The sequence below is a fragment of the Canis aureus genome, chromosome 10 (assembly GCF_053574225.1).
Source record: "Canis aureus isolate CA01 chromosome 10, VMU_Caureus_v.1.0, whole genome shotgun sequence".
In the NCBI taxonomy this organism is placed as follows: Eukaryota; Metazoa; Chordata; class Mammalia; order Carnivora; family Canidae; genus Canis; species Canis aureus.
Window position 1 is genome coordinate 46,619,930 of NC_135620.1, and position 14,460 is coordinate 46,634,389.

General features: G+C 42.4%; 1 long non-coding RNA gene across 6 annotated transcripts in view; it reads right to left on the reverse strand.

Moving 5' to 3' along the window:
• Positions 1-14,460, reverse strand: part of LOC144322313 (uncharacterized) — a 302,194-nt gene that overhangs the window by 188,232 nt on the left and 99,502 nt on the right. The gene's annotated exons all lie outside the window — the stretch shown is intronic.

Below are 14,460 nucleotides of genomic sequence, written 5' to 3' on the forward strand. Positions count from 1 at the left end.
AATCATCTCAGTTGGAGGTAGATCATTACAAACTAATTGTCCGAAAGTCAAGAACACACCAGCTAGAGGGACAAGTGGACCCTCATATGAGGAGACTTCCCAGAAGCCATTCATGTCACTGCCCCCCTCCCCCCGAGCTCTGCCAAGAGAAGAGCCTCAGGAAAATGATGCTGTGAAATAAGCTGAGCCACAAGCCAAAAAAGGGGTAATCAAGACATCTCTGGGCCAGAGGGCTGGATCAAGCTTTCCAAGAAAAGAGTGAAGTGGGGAGATCTTAGCATTCATAGTGGGATGAATGCAGCCATGTGGGTGACTATTATTGTCCTTCAGAAAGCTTCTAGCTGTGCCTGAGGATTTATAGAGCTTACAAAGCCTCCAGTACTTGCTCCTTGAGGGCTTCTCTTCCAATACAGAGCACCCCAGGGGCTTGTGCCTGACGTTCATGGCCAGCATGGGGCTATTGCCTGAGCAGACACTAAGGTGCTGCTGCTGCTGCTGCTGCTGCTGCTGCTGCTGCTGCTTCCTTAAAGTCAGTCATGGACAGGGACCACCCAGAAAGCAAACAGGGAGATAAATAATCTAAGTCCAGTCCTGCATTTTCCAAAGAATAAAACCAAGACCCATTAAAGGAAGCCCTGAAGATTTAAACAAGGGAATGGAGCACCCAAAAAGTGGTTTCTTTTTGACAGTGAGAACTCAGTGGGGCATTCTATCAGCCTGCATGATAGGTGCCATTATGAATCTCACTGTCAGGCTCTGGCAGCTCCATGTTTCCTGATCAAAACATAGGTCTTCATAGGGGATAATTACTGAGGACAGACGGATATGAGGCACTGGGCCTTAGGGGTTCATAGGATCAAAATTCTCTTGGGAGAAAGGACCTCACTGATTACTCTAGTTTGTGAGTAGATACCCAGAAGGATCCCAGGGTAAATGTAATAAGTGAGGATGAGCAAGAGAAAGAATGAGACTATGATAGATAATGAGGAACCCAAGGACACAGGTAGCTAAAAGAAATGGCTAGAAGGGCCAGAGTATTCCCACGGGACAATGAAAATGTCTGAATTATAACAAATGATCTTACCATTGATGGCTGAAGAAAGGACAGGTAGAGAAGGGGGAAGTGGTCTTAGGCAAGAATGAGACATATTGAAGCGTTCCTGCTGAATTCTATTTTTTATTAGTTGAAATAGAGAAATGGTGATACCAGGCTTGCCAAGGAGAGTGTTCCAAACTTCCAGGGCAGAGACTACAATAGTGGAAAGCCAAAGATAGGGAACAGAAGAGAATGTTTCATCTCCCCAATAATCTCTGAAATTCCAAGGCATGAGGGGTATCACCAGAAGTGGAATAACCAAAAACAGTACCTAATGCATAATAGTCATTCAAAAAATATGAATAGTTTATGGGTACATATAGAAATCAAAGACTAGCTATTCCCTTCCTCAGAAACTTGGGAGAAAGGGAGGAGATCCCTAGGCTCTTTAGAGAGTAAATATATATCCAGAATCCAAATCCAGAAGAGAAGAGGAATTCATCTTTTTGTTATTGCTTCTCAGGTTATAGCCTCTGCAAATCCTTTCTATTTATATTCCAAAAGGAAAAAGACCCAGTGATACATCATAGGTCAGATGAGGACAGATGTGAGGAGTGCTGTGGCCTACAATATATCAAGCAAGTCACTTTATGAAGAGACCACCACAGATTCTACTCCATAGAAGGAGGGAGATTCCACCGCAAACTTCCTTAAAGCCAGTGAGCCCCACAAGGAAGAGGAAGACATCGAGGTAAGAGCACTGTGAAAACACTGTTCTGACCCTGACTGGTCTCCCTGAACAGTGACCCTGTCATGCATGTCTCTGGCTTCCACCAATGGGTCTTCCATGCTGAAGGTGTTTCTTGAGCCCTCTCATTCCTGGTCAGCAAGGGCTTTGCCCACTCTGTAATGCACTCCATTAAGTGACAGATCAGATGGACCAGAAAGAAGGACTTATCAAGATCAAGACCTTTAACAGGAGATTAGAAGGCCAGTGCCATGTAATGACCACTTTGAGTGTTCGTTCTCTTTGTATGAGACTCCCCAGGGTAGCTCATAAAGTAGAGATGACTCTGTCAGACAATGGAGACCTAACTTTCTAGTTTCCCACCCCAGTTGCCACAGAACAAAAACCTCCTCCACATCAAACAGACAGATTAACTATACTAAGATTGAAATGCCTCCAGATCCAGTCTACAGTATATCTATCATAAAAGACAGTGAAAGATATGGATTTCATATCATTATGTGGAGAAGCACAACTTTTCTCTAAGACTACAGGCACCATCTCTACCTCATAGTGCCAAGAAATGAGAAGGCTGTCATTGTTGTAGGAGTACTGTAGGAGCAGCAGGGAACCCTTCACAATGATGCATGAGCCACTGGCTTCACAGGCATTAAAGACCTAGCAGTCAGAACCTCCAGTGGAGTCTCCTTCACGTTCATGTCAGATACCAGTAGAGATGGTCCATCTGTCCTCAGACCCAGCTGAGTCTTTTCCCGTGTCAAAGATCCTGGGTACCTAGGATTCATTTATGACTAGACAATATACTCATTCTTACAATGAAACATTTCACAAATAGATCATAAATGTCTCTTTCTGCAAGGACTTTTGCTGTTTCTTCACTTCTATCAATACAAGAGAAATGGGGTAAGGTTATCAGTAGAAAGAAGATGAGCAATAGCTAAGTGGGACAGAGCCTCCTCAGAGGTCTTGACACCTTTCTTTAGTAAATTATTCTGACTCTTTGAAAATGCTCATAAAATATGTCAAATGAAAGCATAAAGCCAACTTCTTCTCCCCTTACTGACTGACATTCTTATGTCCCCAGTTTGGGGATTCCCACATTTGGAGCACATAAAACGCAATTATGAGAAACCCAAAGCTGGTAGAGATCAAGGTGAGGAATATAGTAGTTAGGTGAGTCTTCTGAGTTTACTTAGGTTAAGATATGCCCTTGGTTGGAGGACAGAGGCCAGGAGGGAAAGGAGTGATAGTCCGAATGCCTCACACACCAGGAGGAGGAGGAGGAAGGCCAATGTTTACATTTCCATGTCATAACTCTTTAATATCATGACTTGTAAACTGGAAGCGCTCACTGAATTTGAGTTGTTACATTATAAAACTCATATTGGTCCTTCTTTTACTTAGGAACCCGGAGACTAGAGTATGGTACCAATCTTGACCCTCTAGGAGTACAGAATGTAAACAGAACTCAAGGCCAGAAAGGAAGGAGAGTTTGATTTTTTGTTACTGCTTCTCAGGTTATGGCCTCTGCAAATCCTTTCTATTTATATTCCAAAAGGAAAAGACCCAGTGATACATCATAGGTCAGATGAGGACAGATGTGAGGAGTGCTGTGGCCTACAATATATCAAGCAAGTCACTTTATGAAGAGACCACCACAGATTCTACTCCATAGAAGGAGGGAGATTCCACCGCAAACTTCCTTAAAGCCAGTGAGCCCCACAAGGAAGAGGAAGACATCGAGGTAAGAGCATCTGTGAAAACACTGTTCTGACCCTGACTGGTCTCCCTGAACAGTGACCCTGTCATGCATGTCTCTGGCTTCCACCAATGGGTCTTCCATGCTGAAGGTGTTTCTTGAGCCCTCTCATTCCTGGTCAGCAAGGGCTTTGCCCACTCTGTAATGCACTCCATTAAGTGACAGATCAGATGGACCAGAAAGAAGGACCTATCAAGATCAAGACCTTTAACAAGAGGTTAGCAGGCCAGTGCCATGTAATGACCACTTTGAGTGTTCATTCTCTTTGTATGAGACTCCCCAGGGTAGCTCATAAAGTAGAGATGACTCTGTCAGACAATGGAGACCTAACTTTCTAGTCTCTCACCCTAGTTGCCACAGAACAATAATCTCCCCTACATCAAATGGTCAGACCAAACATACCAAAACTGAAATGCTCCCATGTCCAAGACACAGTATTTCTTAGTCAAAAGAAAATGAAAAAAATATGGAGTCCAGATCCTGCAGTGTACCCTCCTTTTCCAAGACCATAGGCACCACCTCCATCCCTAGTGCAGAGAGAAGACTGCCATTGTTGAGAGTTAGAGTTTATCCCAGTGGCAGGAAACTGTACTGGAGATGTTCCCTATGTCCTAAGTGCCTAGGAACCCATCCATTGGTGAGATCTACTCGTTTTGGTTCTGGTTCCATGGGATTATCTCCCCGAGATTATTAATTCTGGAAAACTGGGAATCCACCCTTTATGACTCATATGAAAACATGCATGTCAGTCTGAACAAGAAACATTTCATAAATGGGTTTGGATCATTCCTCTTGCCTCTATGAAGAGAGCAAATAGGATGAGGTTATCAACAGAAGAAGTCCTGAAGTTTGGTATTTGGAGTGATGTCCTTTGGTCTCAGACTTGAGGCCAGCAACTCAAATATAATCTATTTTATATAAAGGGATCAGGACTAGATCACAAGGTTGGACTCTGACAAAGAAGTAATGTACAATAAATCTGGGCAGTCCCAACAGATGACAAGAATAGGTCCTTATATCTTAGAATCAAGGCTGAAATTCTTCAATTTCTGAATTGTCAGCAGAACCACAAAAGCAGTAAGGGCTCCCTCATATCTACCTGCTTCCCCTCTTACAAGATCAATGCCAAATCTTTTTGTTGGTAAAGGTAAAGTAACTTGGTAGTGTTATTAAAGCCAACCTTAAAAAGGGGAGGAATTAAAAACAATCAACAACTCAAGGAGCTCTGAGACTTGATGAGCAACTGCTCTACACACTTTCTTTAGAGGATGCTGAACATTATGGACTATATCTGTGTAACCTCACTGCTTTATCATTATCACCAGCTAGAAAGAACTAGCTACTTCTCCCCAGTTGGCTGCCTCCTTGAGCTTCCACCTAGTGACTGGCAGCTTTCAATTGTAAAAGAATCTAGGATTAGAGACCTAGAACAGTGGTCCAATTGACAGAGACAAAAAAGGAAATAGGTCAGTTTGTCTCAGAAACAGTGACTACAGAATGAGTCATAAGGTACAATAAAGGTATGTCCCTCATTCAGGTTCTAAGGGATTCCTTCTAAGTCTATTAGTAGCAGCAGGAAACAGAAGAGAAGATACCCATTTCCAACCCCTAAGAATAGAGGGTATAACTGCATTAAGAGCAGCAGAAAGATAAGGAACTAAGCAGAGAAGTAAGAAGAGAGAAGCAGAAACACAAGGATTTTATCAAGGGGAAAGAAGCAGTCAAGAAGTCAACTTCAGAATTTCTAGGGAGAAGACTAAGCTGGACTATGACAGCCCCAAGGAGAAATGTTGAAGTCAGGGGCTACAGGGAGGAGGACAGGAAATGAACATTTATACAGCACTATATGGCTCATTGCCTGGGATAGAGGCAGCCTCCTGAGAGGAAGGTGCCAGAGGTACCTCCTCCTCTGCTTAACTTCTGCTTGCTCTTGGGGCTATATAGCCCCTATATAGGGGCTATAGTCCAACCAGAGTTAAGACCTAAGCAAATATCTCCACGGAGTACCCATCAAGGGGTAGATTCTAGAACCACAAGTATTCAACATGACTTTGATGATATCCTGTGAATGTACAAATTGTGGTAAATGTATTGCACAGTTTACCGAAACATGAAATACCCAGATTTTTATGAATCATAGGCTTGCATCTGGAGAGAGAGAAGAGAGGAGCAATGAAGAGAAGGCGGAAAATAAAAAGAAGGGGAAAGCAATTTCCCAGCAGTTACATGGGCTCCTCACAGGAGCAAGACATACCAACCCAAGCTCAAAATAGATTAGAACCTCCTGACCTCTCCAAGGTCACATGACAGAGCCCAGCCGCCCCCCTCCCCCCCCCCCCAATTAATGTTTACAAGCCCAGAATGAAAAGAGAGGATTCAAAGGGCCTCTGCAGGATGAAGTAAGATTCTGGGCTTCTCTTTATATAATGGGGAATTTCCTCTGGGATAGGAAACCAAATGGTAGTGAATGAATGAATGACAATTCTTTTTTCCCAAACTCAAGAGCTGGTATGACTGAAGAGGGAGAAATAGACTTCTGCACAGGAGTTAAGCAGAATAGAGGGGAAAGAACACCATTCCCAAAGAAGTCATAGTCCCTCATAGAAGATCCATTCTCAGCTAGCTCTTAGGATAAGGTTATCCTATGAGGCTTATGTTGGATCAGACCAAGTCCTCCCAGCATTAAGGAATGCCTGGGGAAAGGGGTGATCTTGATTCAGCTCTGGGCATGTGGTCTCAAAAAAACTCATCTATTTAGTGGAGACCACTATTTCTGTGGACACTTACTAGGATATAGACTTAAAATCAACAGTAGAGGGCAGCCCCAGTGGCCCAGCGGTTTGGCGCTGCCTTCGGCCCGGGGTATAATCCTGGGGACCCAGAATCGAGTCCCGCATCAGGCTCCCTGCACAGAGCCTGCTTCTCCCTCTGTCTGTTCTCTCTCTCTCTCTCTCTCTTTCTCTCTCTCTCTCTCTCTGTTATGAATAAATAAAATCTTTAAAAAAAATCAACAGTTGAGACTAGCTTCCCAGAAGTGCCAACTATGTCAGAAGTGAGATAGACCATCACTGGAGACTTTCACTCGGCAGGGTTGGTCTAGAAAACATACAAATTTCTCAAAACCCTTTTGTCCTCTTGGTATCAAAACTAGGGAATGCCAATTACATCACCTTTGGGCAGAAACTGGAAAGCCCTGTCTAACTTTGACTCACATGATACTTTGGCCTCTGTTGACAAATGAAATAAAGAGGGAAGAATTAGGAGCCAGTCCCTTGGCATTGGCATCAAACTAGGACATCAGTCCTGCTCTTGAAGACAACATCTGACTTGGGCTAGTTGTCCCTGTGCAATAACCTTTGATATTTGAGAGGTCAAGAGTGGGGGTGGTAAAAAGAAATCATGTCATCCTTCTTTTATTGAACCCCATTTCTTCTAAGTATCTGTGACTTGACACAGAGAGCAGGGGAGGTCCAGAGATACAATGTTGAATATAAGGTCAAAATTAGTGCCTGATGTATGTCCAGAATTGGCCAATAAGATTGAGCTCTCGCCCACTTTAGACATTTTTTTTCCATTCTTGGCACTCAAGACTTACTAAAGTGACATCTTCCTGAGGAGCTGCTTCATCTCCCCATCCCAGGCCAGGTTACAATCATAGACAAACTAAGAAATACCATAGCCAAGCCCTTCTAATCTTCTTTCTTCTTAGGTGACCCACTACCTCTAAGAACCATGAATTACACCAAAGCTGGGACAGGTGCAGAGGAACCAATTGATACGTGGAATTCCTGAAGAGCCTGTCTTGGAATTCTCCCAGCCTAACCCAGAGAGCTAACCTTCTGTAGCAGTCAAGCCCATGACTGAGGATCTTTTGGGTGCCAGTATATAACGGGGCCTCCAGGTTCTCCTTTGATCCTGAGAAACTCTGTGGTGGAATGGGATTTATTTCTACCATAGGAGGAATTTACAAAGAATCAGCTTTTAGTTCATTATCTCAGGAGGGCACCTGTCAAGTCTAGAGCTGTTTTACAAAAGACTGAACAGCCAAAGAAGAAAGGGTCATGGGAAGAGAGACTCAAGCAAGATTGGTAAGCAGCATGAGGGATGTCAAGAAAGGATTTCTGCATTAGGCTGTTAGTTTCTGTGCCTGTGATCTGCATTGCTACACCCTTTGGACATATGGACACCATATCTTATTCATCAGCTGCTATTGTAGTTCTTTAAGTTTTCATTAATCTGTTCATGATTGTATGTCCAGTGGACAGGCCAGTTGAAAGTTGCTCATTGAAGGATTATTGTACCTAACAGGGCCCAGCTATTTCATGCCTAAGCCTAGACTGTGAACAGAAGCAGTTTTCAGTGAAAGAGCTCCAAAGAAGTTTCTGATTCTTACAGCCTTGGTAGGAAATGGATTTTACCTTCAGACCTAAAGTCTCAGCATTGGAAGCAAAAAGGATGACAAATCCATTTATGATAGCACACTGACACTGGGAAGAGTAGGAGCAGGGAGTACAGATGACAAGGCCATTCACTTGGGATGATTCCTAGTTTCTGGAAAAGGGCCCCGACCCACCAATATATCTTCCCGCATTCCCAGTGAGTGACGTTCCTTGACACATGACAAGGTTCATTATTCTTCCATGAGAGATCAAGTTTCTGGGGCAACTGGTCCTTTGTTAAGTACATTCATGTTTCGGTGGCAGATATGAGTCCCTTTCCAGGGAACAGCAAGTGACAAGGAAAAGAAGAGTGAGGGCAGAAGAACATGACCTGCCAGAAAAGGAAGAGAGTACAGAGAAGAGAGACCAAGGAAAAGGAAATATGGAGGCTTAGAAAATGTTTTCTCCTTAATTTTACTTGGACAATAATCAAAATGTCATACAATAAATTTTCTTGCTTTCTATGTTTTTAACATATATATTAAAACAAAAGTCACCAAATAGCAAAAATCATTCTAACCCTAAAAAATAGATATCTAATAAAGCTATTTTTGCAGTAAGTTAATATTTTTTTTATAAAAACCATGTTCAGCACACGAGGACCCTACTGAGACAACTGTAGGGGTTCATAATACCCAAGGCATCAGGTCTAACCTCCTTTGACTCCAAATCTCATTTCCTCCCACTGCCCCCTCCCTCCTCTTGGACCTCCTTGTCTCTTTACTTGCACATCTTTATCTTGCTACTGAAGCAAAATAAATTTCCTCCTTTCGTTTTCCTTGCTAGCCAAAATCTTTACTGTATTAAAGTCTAACCAGGGGTTTTTCCTCTCCCTAGACCAATGTGGGTTATATCTCAAATCCAAATTCAATCTTGCTTCTTCTGATTTCTCCAAGCACTTCATTGATACCACCAAATTTGGCACTCCAGTTTGAAGAGCCTGTCTCCTGCTCTTCCTCAGTTTGGGGAGGTCCACCTACAGCAGAGAGCTGGACTTAAGATGAGAATGTATGTGTTCTGTCTTTACTCAGCCCACTTAAGTTGTGCTCTGAATCTGTTAGAATGTTCTGGCAGATACTGAACCCATTGTTATACTTCAGTGTGGGATACAGAAAAGATAATCCTCCCCTGGATGAGCTGAGACAAGGTGGTATCCATGGACCCACTCATCCATAGAAGAAATGCCAAATACTTGCAGTGGCATATCCATTTTTACACATGGCTAAATCACAATGGGCACCAGAGGGGAACATCCCAAGCTAGTGAATAAAGTCACTGAGTATATTCCAACTAGAGTGTGGAAATAAGCACACTCAAGACAAAGGTTGGCTTTGGGTACCACACATTCTAAGAACTGCTCTTCCTTAACACAAGCTTATGACTATAACTTTTTATTTAATAAGCTATTCAGTGGTTGCTGGAGACGGGAAGAGTTTGGGACATGCTTTATCACCCAGCATTCATTCTTAGATGACTGGGTTTCCAAAACTGTGCTGGGAAGACCTGGAACAAGTTAGTCCACATTTAACTGTACTGCATTATTGGTCTCCCACCAACAACCAAAATAAAACCACTCCGGTCTCACAGAGAAAGTCTGTTAAAGTTTCTAACCCAGAATGTCAACCAAAGGACATTGCTGTCTAGCCTTCTGTGAGGTTATTTTTAACAGTGAAAAGACTTCAAAAACAATGCCTCTATGCCTCTCTCCAACCTTTAAACCCATGCCCAAACAGATCCACACTCTACCTTTGCTATATTGCCAACTATTTTGCCACTATTTTGCCCTTTGCCCTATATCCCATAGGGCAAGAGTCCGTCGACTCCATGATTGTGGAGTTCTGAGCTCTGTTCATTTTTCTGCCACCCCACCCCCACCCCACTGGCAACAGATGTAGCTTTTTTTTTTTTTTTCATCTGAGCTCAACTCAGTAATGTCTTGTGCGAATTTTTAAAAATAAATTATTAAAGTGCTCTCAAGCTCATGCATCAAAGAAATGACCAAACATTCAACAGGGTGATTTCTGCTTGCAATCGTCTTCACCATAGTAAAGCTGCACAGGTCCCCTGGCAGGTAAGTCAGCAACAGTAGACCAATTAACCTTCCTCACCAGCATGATCACCATTACTCCTAAGATAGCAGCAGTGATTTTGCATCTCAGTGATCACCCTGAAAGCGTGTCTACATTCAGAGGACCTAAAAAGCAATTCTTCCATCCATCAAAGCTTTCCTCCTTTAAACAAAAACGCAATCCACATTTGCAGTTATACCGTGATGTAAATGACAAGAAATGAAGCAAATACTAGGAATCTACAGCTTCCAACACCCTCATCAACTATTCTTTTTTTTTTTTTTTAATTTTTTTTTCTCATCAACTATTCTTAAAATGGAGAAAAGGGCAGGAAATCCCAATTCAAGATTTTGAATATAGCAAAGAAAGCTAAAGAACAGAGGAGACACGTTCATATCAACCCTCCCACATGGATGCATTGATCCTTCTAGTGGGCATACTCCACAAAAGGGTGCACATGCTACAGATGTGATATCAACAGTAGTTATAAATTGCCTCCTAGACTTATTACTTATTCAAAATGCACCCTCTTTGCCCTAAACATAAAAGTAAATGGATAAAATACAAATAGAAGAACTCAATTCCATCCCCCCTATAGCTCTGTTTAAAATGCATGTAAAGAAATTAGAAAAAAAAATCACTAGGGAAAAGCAATCCCAAAAGGTCAGCTGCAAGGTAATATTCATATAGCTATTAATGTAACACAAATTTAAGGCTAAGAGGAATATCCAAATGTCGTTTGGAACTAAATTCCTTTCTCTTCACCTGAAAATGCAGTATAGCAAATAAGAAAATTTTTTGTTGCTAATACAGGATAGTAAGTTTTTAAAGTCCTATGTCATTTTTTTTGCAGACACACAGCATGTGATACCCAAGTGGAATACTCTAAGTTTTCTTTACCAGATACCACACTAAATTCTTTTTAAATTCTTGTTTTTCCACTACTATGAAGTTTTATAAAGTCACGCTTTATAATAGAGAATTATTATATTATTAATAAAAGTGATTTTTATTCTGACCTTGAGTTCACTAGGAGGCCAAGAATGAAGGCCAGGAAAGTATCACATGAGAAACGTGGACCATCTAAACAACAGGATACATGATGTTTATATCCTCATAACTGGAGGATATAAATAAAGGCTGATCTTATTCCTACCCATTCTGGTTCTTTCTCCTTGTTCTACTTAGAGAAATGCATTTCAGAAAGCACTACAAAAGAAGTCTGTTCCCCACCCCACCCCCCAATCACACACATACACACACACACACAACACATGCAAAGTGCACACAATAAAAGCCCATATCCAAAGACATGTGACTTCCACAAAAAGACACACAGCCCCCATACACAACCTTAAACTTCATCCAAAAACTGAAATTTCTGCCCAAGTTAGGATCAGTCTTTGAGAAAATAGTATTTGTTAGTGATCCAGAACCAAGTGTAAAATCAACTTGGAAAAAAGGGACAAAGAGGCTTCTGAATTAGAATATTGTAGAGATACCAAAAGGGGAGCAGAGGGACACAGGAAATAATTCTTTCTCAGGATTAAGATTTGGTCAGCAGCATGGTGGACCAGGTAAGGAAGCCAGGATGTGGGAGCCAGACCCGCCATGAGAAGAAAACACAAGATGGGAATTTCCCAGCTGTAGGGAACAGAAAGACACATAACCATAGGAGGCCCACTGGCCAGCTACAGGTGAATGAGCCAGCATGGGGGCAGAGCACTGCATCATGGGAGACTGGCAGCCTAGTAGCAAAGGGTGGCACTTAGCTATGGTGACTGAGGCCCAGGGTCAAGACTCCCATGTCCCAAGGGTGTAAGAAGATCCTGGCAGATCATGATAATGCGGAACATGAAGGTTACCCAAGAATTAGGGATTAGGGCAGCCACCTGTTACTGGAATGTGGACACAAGGCATAAGTAATGGGAGGAACACAATGAGCCACTGGCTCTGAGCAGTAGTTGACTTAAGGCTGAGCTATTAACCTTGAACTCAAAAAACACTGAGTAGTAGTTCCAGGCTTAATCCCCAAGGCTGAAGGGCAATGGAGTTACTAAAATAATGACTGCATAATTAATAGCACTGATCATAAGAAGTACCCAGATCATAAGAATAACTAGGATAGTCCCTCTTCCCCTGCCATTTACCCCCATGCACCTTTTTAATGTTTATATGCAACAAATATTTATTGAAGTCCTGCTATGTGTCCGATGCTGTGGTGGTGCCATATATTCAATCTCAAACAGGACACAAACTCTACCATTGATGGTCTAATGAAGGAGGTCTCTCATGGCTAGGGACTCCATCTCTGTTGTGTCTCTGATCTGACCTTCATAACACAGGCCCCCATTACTGTCCCTGTGGCTTAAAAGGTAGGACTTTTTAGGTGTGATGGTGCTTAAGGAGGGAAGGAATCTGCCAGACCTGAATCTTGGCTCCTTCTCTTGAGTAAAAGCTGTGAGTGTGTAATGGAGTGGCCACTAACCCTGAAGCCAAGGCTGCCATCACCTCATCTCAGTCATCACTGTTTGGGGCAGCCTCGAACCCTGTCAGGATGAGGTGTGTCCTAATTGGTCTCCCAGGTGGAGGGTGGGCAAGGGCTGGTAAGGGCCAGTTAGGGTTATACTTGTTGCTACAACAGGACAGAGTAGGCCAATCAAAAGATTGACCAGGACTGGGTCAAGAATGCAGAGTAAGTCATGTGCTCATCATCCTGGTAGGATGGCTTCCAGGAGGATGGCTAAGAGGGAAGAAGAGCTCAGAAAGATCAGCTTCTTTAGAAAGGCAAAGCCATGTGAGTATTCAGTCAGGGTCTTGGCAGTTGGGCCTCTCTTTCCATGTGGAACCTCTTCAGCCCCAAAGATTCTAAACCAACTGCACTAAAGTCCCTTAGGAAAGAGCCCTTCTCAGCAAAGACCTGCCTCCACTGTCACTATCGGCATTGGGAAACTATGGTCTCTGGGCATATCAGTGACTTGTGTAACATGGTAGCTAATCAGCTGGGCCTCCTTCAGGAGGAGACTGACAGGGCTGAGAAACACACTTCCTGTATATTCTGCTCTCACTTTGCCTGTTGAAAATTCAGAGGACAGAACTAAACAACCTGAAATAAACGTATGGCTGGAATCCCAGAGCAACGACGCCACAAAAGAGGGCATTGGGGGCCAGTTTGGGGAGAGGAAGAAACATGTACCAATCTCCTACAGATGTTCACAGAAGCAGAAATTCAAAATACTGTCTCAATCCACTACAGCCACTTGCTCTGTGTGCAGATACATGTAGTGTAATTTAGAAGCCAACAGATTTGCTTTCCTTAATTCTTATAGTCTAAGTTTAATAAGGCAAATAACAAACAAAAACGAGATTTCCAATTTTTTTTTTTTACTAAAATGTAATTGTACCTTCTTGGCAGCTTTTTTTTTTTCATTTGACTAATACTTTTGAAATAGTCCTGACATTAATTTATAGTTGATAACCATTTTTGGGTAATCGTCTTAAGAAAGTTTCCTTTGTGCTACTGTTTGCCATCAGCCAAGTCCCTTTCAACAATATGCTTTTGGCCACAGAGGAGTTTATGAGCCAATAAAAAATATCCTCTCTATAAATACGTTCAAACCACTCCCAGTCCATTTTATGTTTCAGGTTTCCTAAACTTAGGAGTGAAAATGTTTCTGAAGATTAAAGTTATCATAAAAACTGAAGCCATGTTAAAATACAAATCTGGCTCCTGTGCTCTATGACTTGCTACAAAAATTGTCTCATGATCCAGGTTCAGGTTGAAATCTGAAGTGAAGGAATACCTACGTCCAAAGAAGCTTTCTTCTGTTTCCCCATACAGCGAAAGGTCAATTTCTCTGCAATACTTAACACCTCAATCTATGAAATCATGGGGTTTATTTCCAGGACACTAATGAAACTATTACGTTAAGGAAAGGTTGTTTCCAACAGGAAAGCCTACGTGAAATCTTTCCACAAATAGGCCAATTTCTTCATTGGTCAGAGCACTACTGATTCATTTCTGTCTCAGGGCCTTTGCTGTTTGCTCTCATAATATGGAATGCCCTCTGCCTTGGTCTCCTGCTGAGACCAAACCCAATTTCAACCCTCAAGGCCTAGCTTAAGATGTACCTTCTCCAAAAAAATTATCTTGGTCTTCATCAACCTGTTCTCCCCCTCTTGTGTCTACCCCTAAACCTGCTCAAATACATTTCTCATGGCAGGTGATATCTCACAAAACAGCATTCAGTGCAGAAAAGTGCTAGAAATAAAGAGAGCCTGATGAAGGTCTCAGATTCCTGACAGTGGAAAGTAGCACAGTGCAGCTTAGGTTCATGTAGTTTTTGGGAAAAAAACGGACCTGCACACGACCGAATCTTTGCTCTGACACTTACTAGCTATGTAATCTC